This window comes from Dermacentor albipictus, unplaced genomic scaffold (genome assembly GCF_038994185.2).
Source record: "Dermacentor albipictus isolate Rhodes 1998 colony unplaced genomic scaffold, USDA_Dalb.pri_finalv2 scaffold_12, whole genome shotgun sequence".
NCBI lineage: Eukaryota > Metazoa > Arthropoda > Arachnida > Ixodida > Ixodidae > Dermacentor > Dermacentor albipictus.
In genome coordinates this window covers 10749425-10760100 of record NW_027225566.1, presented here as the reverse complement: position 1 = coordinate 10760100, position 10676 = coordinate 10749425, and the positions used below count along the sequence as shown (strand labels likewise).

Here is a 10676-nt window from a genome sequence, read left to right as displayed (position 1 = left end):
TTTGTCATGGCCAGCGGGAGGGATCTGGGTAAAGCATTCGAGGATTTCAAACGTGAAATCCGTGCTCAACTTCGCTCCTTCAGAGTGTGGAACATTGCAGTGAAAGCTCTGACAGTGTCAATGCGCTCACCTTGGAAATCAAGACTTTACGTGAACAACTTGTCGCAACGCGAAACAGCAACGAAAGACTCGCTGCAGAAAATAAACAACGACAGACGAAAATTGAAGGATTGGAGCAGTACTCAAGGGCGAACAACTTGAAATTAAAGGTGTGCCTAATGAGGGAGAGCCTTTTGACATTGTCCAAAAGATTTGTGTAGCCGTAGGTTAGCCGTTGGCACGTGATGAGGTTGACGTTTGCCACAGAGTTGGAACAAATAAGACTGGCGTAAAGAACATTGTGGTATGTTTTGTGCGGCGGAACAAGCGAAATGCTGTGCTGGCCAAGGCGAAGAAGGCGACCCGCCGTGGTTGTTCAGTGGCTAAGGTGTTGGGCTGCTGAGCACGAGGTCGCGGGATTGAATCCCGGCCACGGCGGTCGCGTTTCGATGGGGACGAAATGCGAAAACACCCGTGTACTTAGATTTAGGTGCACGTTAAAGAACTCCAGGTGGTCGAAATTTCCGGAGTCTCCACTACGGCGTGCCTCATAATCAGAAAGTGGTATTGGCACGTAAAACACCATAATGTTTTTAAGGCGAAGAAGGCACGCCTGTCTACGACAGCACTAGGCTTTAACTGGCCCTATATATGCCAACGAACACATAACAAGGCAGGGCAAACAGTTACTGGGAGCCACAAATGCAAAAAAAACGAGAAGTAGGAGGGAAATTCGTTTGGACGCATGGCGGAAAAATCGCCGCAAGAAAATCAGAATCATCAGACATGTTAAAGATTGAATGCCGATAAGATCTGGATAGAATGCAACGTTAAGGTTGGCGTTGATATAGCATTTGTTTTTTGTTTATAACCTAACAGAAAATTTAAATTATGGGGTTTTTAGGTGCCAAAACACTTTCTGATTATGAGGCACGCCGTAGTGGAGGACTCCGGAAATTTCTACCACCTGGGGTTCTTTAACGTGCACCTTAATCTAAGTACACGAGTGTTTTCGCATTTCACCCCCATCGAACGTGCGGCCGCCGTGGCCGGGATTCGATCCCGCAACCTCGTGCTCAGCAGCCTAACACTAACCTAACAGAGCCATGGCTGCCATGGCAGAGTGTAAATGCTATGACATTGAAAACTTCAACACTGACGTGTCGTCTACTTACTTCAGTACATTCAATTTAAACGCTCGTAGCATTAAAAATAAAATGAACAGCTTACGCATGTTTTTGAATAGCCTATCGATAAAATTTGATGCCATATTGTTCACAGAATCTTGGCTTTCTGGAAACGATAACCCACCAAATATACCAGGATATAATTATCACGGAATTACGCGGTCCACTAACCGTAGTGGAGGTATATCTCTGTACATCAAAAATTGTATTGCTTGTGATGTTGTTGATGAACTAACTTGTATTACAGCCAATGTAGAGTGTCTAGTAGTAAGACTTACGAATGTTGTTATTGCAGCAGTTTATAGGCCACCATTAGGACTTAAGTCCTAATTCCTTGAGTTCATGGAAACTTTGCTGCCTATTCCACACTCAATGCGCATATCCATTTTTAGTAATGGGCGAGGTGAACATCAATATGCTCAGTGGTGACGCATCCAGTGAACATTCTCAAAACATCCTTCGTACTTTTGCCTGCGCAAATATGATTACGTTACCTACGCGTATTACTGGAACTAGCGCCACATTTCTTGATATCAGTTTCGCCAGCCTTCGTTGCGAGCAGTACTTAACAGGTGTTTTTTCCCTTGATATCAGTGATCATCTTCCGATTTTCACGTTTATACCAGTAGCTCCCAAAAAGCACAAAAATAACAACCCAAGTTATCGCGACATTAACTCCGCTTCACTCAAGAATTTTTATTCTTATACTGAACTGATACCATGAGACAATTTTTACGCCGAAAGTGATCCCGATCACGCCTACCGTATCTTTCTATGCAGGCTATGATAGAAAATCATAGCCTGCTATGATTTTTCATTTTTAAAACATTTCCCTTTGATACATAACACAAAACGAAGCAAAAGAATACGCAAGCCTTGGATTACAAACAGCTTGCATAAAAGAATAAAAGCCAAAAACAAATTGTACCATAGATTCGTGCAATCACGTGATGCTGCCTTGCTCACAGAATTCAAATCATATCGTAATAAATTAAACGCTGATTTAATAAAGGCTAAGATCTCCTTCTATCAGTCCCTGTTTGCTAAAATATACAACAGTACAAGAAAATTATCGCAGGAAATCAATAATTTTTCTAATAACTCTAAGGTTCAGTGCTCCAAAAATATTGCAGCTTTTGCTCAAGGCAAGACAAGACGGATGAAGACGCCCTAACAGAAATGAACGATTTTTTTTCCAACGTTGGCGACTACGTGTCTCCGACTAGCCATAGTGATTGTACTAAAACGCCACAGTTTGCATGTAAGAAAGTGGCTAATTCAATTATTCTTTCACCGGTTACTGCACAAGAAGTCACAAATTTCATTTCCAGAATTAAAAACAACGTCGCCACCGGGTTGGATGGCCTGAGCGCTGTCCCTATTAAGCATGTGGCGTCTATTATAGCCTTACCGCTGACATTAATAATTAATCAAATGTTACAGACTGGTATATTTCCCTCTGACCTTAAATTGGCATGTACAAGCCCTGTTCCCAAAGGTGGAGCCGTCAGTGATATAGCAAACTGCCGACTAATGTCTGTTCTGCCCATCTTGTCCAAAGTTCTTGAGAATGTCATCCATACACGGCTCAAAAACTTGCTCACTAAATAGCGCATTGTGAATGATTCACAATATGGCTTCCAGAAAGGGAAATCTACCGAAATGGCGTTATTACTAACCACGAATGAAATTTATAGCAACATAGAAAACAGACTTTTTAGTGAGGATTGTTCATTGATTTAAAAAAATTACCGACGATTACGTTACTTCCTAATGCGAAATTTGAGCGCAGCAATTAAGCTGTTTCACCTTTTCGATAGATTGAGGCAAAGAAATCGAGCAACACATGTATGCGCTATCACAGAATTTTTTTTTAATTTTTCACACGTATTCGTTTAACAAAGACTCCACTAACAGTTCTTGACAGTCATGAAGCAAGCTTTGTGGTCGGAGAAATAGACTGATATATGTTCGACTTGGTACACCAATGCTTGATTCTCAAAGACGTTCACAAAGACGTTCACAACTGGGCCCTTAATGCCATATTGGCCTCCGCCGTGCATCAGTCGTCGCACTTGCATGAATGGGATTCGCGGAGATACGAGTCTTACACTCACCGCATTCGGTTGTGGAAGGTGCGCTGGCCTCGAGGGATATTTGTAACCGTTTGTTGTCGAAATAACAACCAAAACAAGCGCGAACGAGACCGACCCAACAGAACCAAACAGGCGCGGGCGAGAGCAGTGGCGCGAGCAGACGATAGTACGAAACGAGCGGATCGGCTGAGACCAGACACGAGTGCGCATCGAGCCGTAAGGAGGGTCCGCATGACACCAGCATCGCGCGCGCACGTCACTGAAGGGGCCGCCCTCATTGGTCTCCGCCATTCGCTGCTCGCGTCCTTCGTCTCCCACTCCAGCGAAGGGGGGCGGAGCTGGTTACGAGGCCGACAACGCCGACGACGACGCGAAACCCAGGAACGGACGCCAAAGAGCTGCGCTTTAAAAAGCATTTGATTGTTTTAATCATAATATTCTGCTGTCAAAACTGCATGACTACGGCATACGTGGCATCGCCCATGATCTCATAAAGAACTATGTTTACAATAGAAAGCAGTGTGTGAAAGTCGATGGCTTGTCATCTCCGACTAGTGTGGTGAAACATGGAGTGCCTCAGGGGTCGATTCTAGGGCCCTTTTTGTTTATACTTTATATCAATGACTTATGTGATGTGCCTAATTCTCCCAAACTGGTCATGTATGGTGATGATACTAATATATTATTTTCCGCACCAACGTTAGCCCACCTAGACACAACAATAAACAATTACCTAATTAACCTTGAACAGTGGTTGAACTCTATTAGATTAACCTTAAGTATTAAAAAAACTAAATATATTATTTTTAAACCTCTCAACAAACAAAGCGATTTCGAACTCACCCTAAACTTTCAAGCAATGGCCCTGCAACGCGTTGCATCTGAAAAATTTTCGGGAATTCGGTTCGAAGAAACAATGTCTTGGAACATGCACGTTATTAAGCTCACGGTTGAATTAGGCGAAGCAGTTGGTTGCCTCTACAGATTGAGCGAATTAATTCCAATTAGACTAAAGAATGTGATATATTATGCTAATTTTTACTCACGTCTTTCATATTGCACATTAGTTTGGGGCACTACAACAACCACCAACTATAACAAACTGGAGCGGCTCCAAAAGAAGGTATTAAAAATCTTTGAGAACTTTAATGAACACCCCAGCCTATTACCCACTGGTCCCCTATTCATTAAACATAACATGCTTAAAGCGTCTAAGTTATACAACGATAAACTACCTCTTTATATGTATAAAAATAAACTGCCACTCAATACAGAACATTCCCCGTATGACCACAGCATACGTAACAGGCTAATACCAGTGCCGCGTACGCATACAAATTACGGTAGATCTAGGCTGGATTACTGCATGCCAGCACTATACCACGTCTTAAAAAATCACATTAATTTTAGTGCCCCACTCGGCACGTTTAAATCGGAGGTGCGTGATTACCTGATGAAGCAATGAACTCTTTTCCCCCGGCTGCTACATTTCCTGCACTGTTTATGCATTCTGTGATAGCATCCACCGTGTATGCTGCATCTGTATAAAACAAGTTCATTTCTTTTTCATAATGTCTGTATGTATTTACAACTGTTCGAATTTGAGAAATCCACTGCCTTCTGCTCTCTGTAGGCCCCCAGGTCCCGTCAGGCTGTCTGCGACAGCTTTTTGCCTGGGGGTCCCCAACGAGTGTGTTGGAATTAAGTGGATTCTCATTCTGATATCAGATGGAGAGCGATCGCGCTTTTCGTGACGGCGCGTGACAAACAGGTGAAGTGGTGGTGGTCCAGAAAAGTTTTTCACCAATCGCAGAGGGCTGATTGCAGAATTAGAATAGAAAAGTTTGGAATTGTTTTACGTTATAGCACCCCTGATTTCGGCATTTTGTGCGCTTCGAAAATCGGGGTGGGGAGGAGTTGGAAGAGGCAGGTGTAGGTCAGCATAGTGCATTTTTCGCAAGCCGCGTAATGACAGGTATCACCGAAAGCTGGGCAAGCGTAACGATCAATTGGGATGTGCTCACCACATCCGGTACACTTTCCTTTTTTTCCCTCTTCACTTGCGCGTATTCCGTTCTCCTCACCGACGTGCGTCGCTTCAACACTGTATAGTACAGCGAGGGCTCAAATATGGGCTTGTTAGTATCGTATCGTAGAGAACAACACTGACAAATGATTACATAAAATTCAGCAGAGACACTTAAGAATGCTTTGGTGTGATAATGCGAAAGCATTACAATCGCTTACGTCAAATGTTTTAGACTGATGTTTTCGACATGCATTAAAGTTCTTCCTGTTGAATCTGTGTGTGTGTTTGCCTATACCTTGGCCACAGGCTGGTTACATTCGGACCAGTTGGCTGCAGATCGATGACTTTTATTTTATGTCTAATGGTAGGTCTGTCGGGACTATGTCGTCTTTTGTGTTCTCTTGCTTCGTCCTCTGAGGCGTCGGTAATGACGCGCTTCATTTCAGTGGGCAAATGACCTTACGAAATGCTCCGTCTGTACCTTTACAATGACATGCAGTTCGGATTTTTTTTTTCAAGTACAAAATAAAGGGCAATATGTGCTAGTATCAGCGGTCTGTTCGGAGAAGCTTTTTTTATCTACTGAAAAAAAATATTTAGGGATAAATATGCGCCACAACAATCCGCGATGTGTTTTATTTCATTATTAAATGACATTTTCGTAAAATCGGAGGACTATCCGCCCAGTCATCTGCATAATGGTCATCACGCTTTTGTTTTATGATAAAATGTAATAAATACTCACAATTTGTTTTATTTAGCAGCGACTGGAAAAAAATTTCACTTTGGATAAATTGGTAATGGATGACTTGGACGTAATACTGAATCAACCTTCGCAAATGTGCACGGCTGGTAATTGTCCAATCTTCTTTAGTAGGCGGCTTTGATGTAGCACGTAAGCGACGACGCCTGCTTCCGGTGGTTAGCGGAGATGACGTCAGTACGATGCCTCGGAGATTTTTCAGCGCTTGGCCGACAACTACGGGTGGCTTCCAATCTCGGAGGTTATGGCGAACAGACGCGAGTTCTGAGTCATGCATAATTTCAGGCGAGTGGTTATGGCAGTTGCGGTATCGAAGTGGCGGCAACGGCGTGATCAGCGTTGGCTGCACCATCCCCATCGACACAGCCTGCCATTTTTTTTTTCTGGGGGGAAATAAGCAGAGATCAGAACTTTAGTAAAAATGGCATTTTTTTTTTCTTACGTGCTAACGGCGCCCGTTTAACAATAAGTATGAACTAGGTATCTAGAAGCATTTTGGTGGCACATTTAGAGTGCATATAAATGGTTATGTTTATTGTCATGCCCATATATGATTTTAGGAGTCTTAAAAATGAATTTTTTCGTGTTTTGTCTTAGCCTCAGTGTGCCTATAATATTATAACCAGTTGCAGAAATCCGCTCGGAGCAGTAGAATGTTATCAGACACTTTGCAGCTTTAAGGGCTGTTACTAACAGTTTTCCAGCATACTAATGAGAAGGGCTCAAATGTGACATGGCACAACGTACATACATTTCAAGGTGACATAGTGTACATTTTTAGATGACATCATCGTCAAACTTCAATGGTGCGGCGTAACTGTGGCCTGAAACGTGGGCCCCCTTTTGAAGGTTCAGTAAAGGTTCGGCATCTATCCCAATCATCTGTTGTTGATGGAAATGCTTCGACACTTTAGTTTGTCTTGGAGAAATATGTCGCATACTTGGTAGTCAAAGAACTGGCAAAGTTTCTGACCGGCGAACACCTTGATGCCCAGAGGGCACTGGATCATCAAACATTCCGACGCATGAGAACATGCCGCTAACTTCAGAGGACGTTGAGCGTTGGTTTTCTAAACACGAAATAGTCTCCGTTAAAAATAGAGCATGAAACCCCAAAATCTCAACATTGTGCTTGTTTCTCACAGTACAACATTTCCCGTGGTGCTTTGCCACACTAGATTTCAGATAAATACTGTAGCCACTGCAAATTTTAATCCCCAAAATAAAACGATGCTTTTGTTGGCTAACTTCTATTAAAAATTATGATGTAACCTCAGTTTAACAGCTGAAATTCTTTATAACTGAGTCTATACCTACTCGAAGGACAGTATCTGGCACCTATAAAACTACAGCTTAAATGCTAGCCCTAGTGCCTGTTATAGGCTCCTGAAAGAAAAAGTTTAGTGCATAAACATCCGGTCTTAAGTATTCAGTGCGCTATGATGGTTAGAACGGGTTTCTATACCAAGCAACCAAAGTGGAAAGAACGCCATTGTCCACTTCGCACTCTGAAATAAGTCGAATACCAGAGAAGGGAAGGGCGAAAGATAGTGTCCGCTATCGGGCTTGCATTCTCCGAGTCGGTGCCATTTACACCAATGAGCACATGTGCCAGGAAAGCAAGCGTCTCGTCGCAGAGGCGATTGTCAAAGAGCGTGAAATCAATTGGAAATACGTTTAGGTGCGGGATGGGTATACTTATGTCTGTAAAACTGAAAATTGTAGCTTGAGATTATCCAACGTTAATGACTTAGCTAAAATGAGCTAGAGACATGGATGTCCCCACGAGTTGCGGTGAACATTCATTAATCGATACGCTAAGTACTAGATAGACTTTCTTGCAAGAATGAAATTACCCTTATTTATTGTCATATGAATTGTCATTGCCTGCACGACAAGGCTGATCAAATACACTATCTCTTTAATTGCGTCAGTTCTTTGTTCCACGTAAATATCTTTAGTAAAACTTAGTACTGGGATTCTGTAGATTTGGTAGTAGAAACTTATACTCACTTTTAATATAATCGGTCAGCTAGAAGAGTTGGCGCGGTATTTCTGTAAATTATTAATTCCTTACCCGCCATAGGAACGTTAGGAATAGCGAAGGTATTGCTATGAAAAAGAAGAAAAGCTACAGAAGTATTCATTTGTTTTATTAAGCACGCCATTTGTTTTCAGTAAACTATTATGATAGTCCGTTCAAATTTTCTTTCGGAGCAGAATTTTCTCAACCACTATTAGGCGAGACCTTGAAGTATTTTGCCAGCCGGGCATCATGAGAGATAAACGTCAAATGTTTAGCTCCTCAGATGGATTCAACGAATATTTTACTGGGTCCTTAAAGCATTCATTTGGTGTTAGCAAATAGCCATAGCTTTGAATAACTTCTGTACAAGGCGCAAACCACTGCTGCTAACTACTGTTCATTCTGTAGATGCTGCTCTCGATGTTCACCTTCCTTTATGCACAGCTGTTTACCGTTGAATCCTTGTACTGACAGTGCAGACAACGCTGGTGACTTTCAGTTGCTCGTACAGCGCTTGTGGAGTCATTCTCTTTTCTCATCTGACCACCCCTTTCCCTTTGTCCTCATAATTTGAGCCATGGAAACGTAGGTTTGGGTTTACATGGCGCATTAAACGAACCCCGCATGGCATCCGCTTCTACCACCCTTTATACTCTCTACCCTGCCCAAGGCACTGGAAATTCGAAGAAGGCCGAAAGTGCGTAAGGGAGATCCCCGAATGTGCAATGCCATTTGAATGAATTCACGTGGGGCTATTTTCCGCCAGAAGGGCGGGTCCACCATCTCTCAGTTACAGTGTGGAGGGATTGTGGGAAGGCTAAAGCGCTTGCCACAAGGTGAACTAAATATTGGTTGCAGCAAAACATTTCAATACGAAAAACGTGCCAGAGTGCCTATGGTGGTAATGTCAAGCATGTGATGCATTTAAGCTAGGAAGCAGAAAATACATCACTTCTTTGTGCGTTAAAACGTCATACAAAGGAGTAAAAATGGTGTAACTACTTCGGCCCTGCGATGGACAAAAATGATATGCTAGCAAAACAAATCTGCCTAATCTGCGAGTCGAGGGTAAATTAGAGATGGCAAGTCGTTCTCACACAGTTCATACCACATACCACCACTGGTCCACTGAATCCAGGGAATAAGAAGCAAAACGAGATGGCTGCTGACATGTGCTCCTCTGCATTCACCAGGCAGTTTGGATGATCTCAATTTGGCTGACGCCGTCCTAAGTTTCATAGGCCATACCAAAACATTCAACGTATTGCTAAATACCTTGTGAAATGTGAACTGCTATGATCGCATTCGTATTAACGTGGGTATAGTGGTATATCAGGGGAAAGACGTTTGTTGTCATCAATAAATTAGAAGGCTCAACAACACAAATTTCTGAAGCAACATAGCCATTTCAGTCTGCGACAAGAGAAGCATTTCAGGGCAGTACAATGGAGACTTCCATACAAACCGGCCTACGACAATTTCTGCCTCATATGTGTTTTTCTTTTCACTCAAAGGACAACGAAAAACTGAGGACACTTAAACACTCTCGCGAGTTCTGAATGCGACAGCAGGAATGTCCAATGGAACGCGGCTGAGCGATCCTTCAAGTTTTGCACTGCGAGTAATGTACCATAGCACTACGGGCTGCCAGAGCCAGCAAAAACAGTAATCAGCAATAGAAATCCACTTAGCGGCCCTTCGAGTGTTGCGCTGCAAGTAATTTACGCAAGCAGTAGGTGCTTCCCGAGCCAGCAAGCAGCAGCAGCAGCTTCCACTGCCAACACCGCACGCCACCGACGTCCTGCGCGGCTCGAGACCAAGGAAGCAGCAGCTGCCACGAAGGCCGGCAGGCGTGCCCAGCACTGAAGCGCAGTAGGGGTGAGAGAGAGAGAGAGAGCGCGATACGGACTTCGCGCCATCTTCTGAAAGAAAGAGGGCGGCACCCGCACGCACGGGTCATGCGACTGCCTCACCGACGACTACCCGTCTCGCCACACGGCGTCGCGTCACCGTATCTGCTTCGTCGGAGCGTGCTGGTCACGTGGCGTCGCAGCGACACCATCTCCCCTCACGCAACATCTGGCGCGCTATCCCTGTAGAAGGTGTTCCATTTCGCTCGCTCTACTGTGTCAAAGCCTGCTCGTGACGTGGCGTCGCAGCCAATGAAAATTTAGGTGCTGTTTCGCTGCTACAGACGCCAGCCTTTTCGCTCAATTGGCCATTTGAAACTTTCCCATCAAAATAAGGAGCCACTAAAAAGGGAGTCTTCCATAAAAAACTTTTACTCTATGTATCCGAGGAATGTCGAAAATTCTCTCTGTACAGCCATAGCTGAAGAAGTGAGGATCTAAATAAATGGTTGATGCTGGCTAAATAAATCAATATATAAAAAAACAAGTGTCTTCATGTGGTCATAGTCACTGCCGATATCGCGTATGTGAGTTTATCGGTGAATAATATAGTGGTATTCACATTT

The 10676-nt window shown here is 43.5% G+C and overlaps 1 protein-coding gene across 1 annotated transcript in view; it reads right to left on the bottom strand.

Annotated features, from left to right (window-relative positions):
* Window positions 1-10676, bottom strand: part of LOC139051557 ((3R)-3-hydroxyacyl-CoA dehydrogenase-like) — a 67731-nt gene that overhangs the window by 44442 nt on the left and 12613 nt on the right. The gene's annotated exons all lie outside the window — the stretch shown is intronic.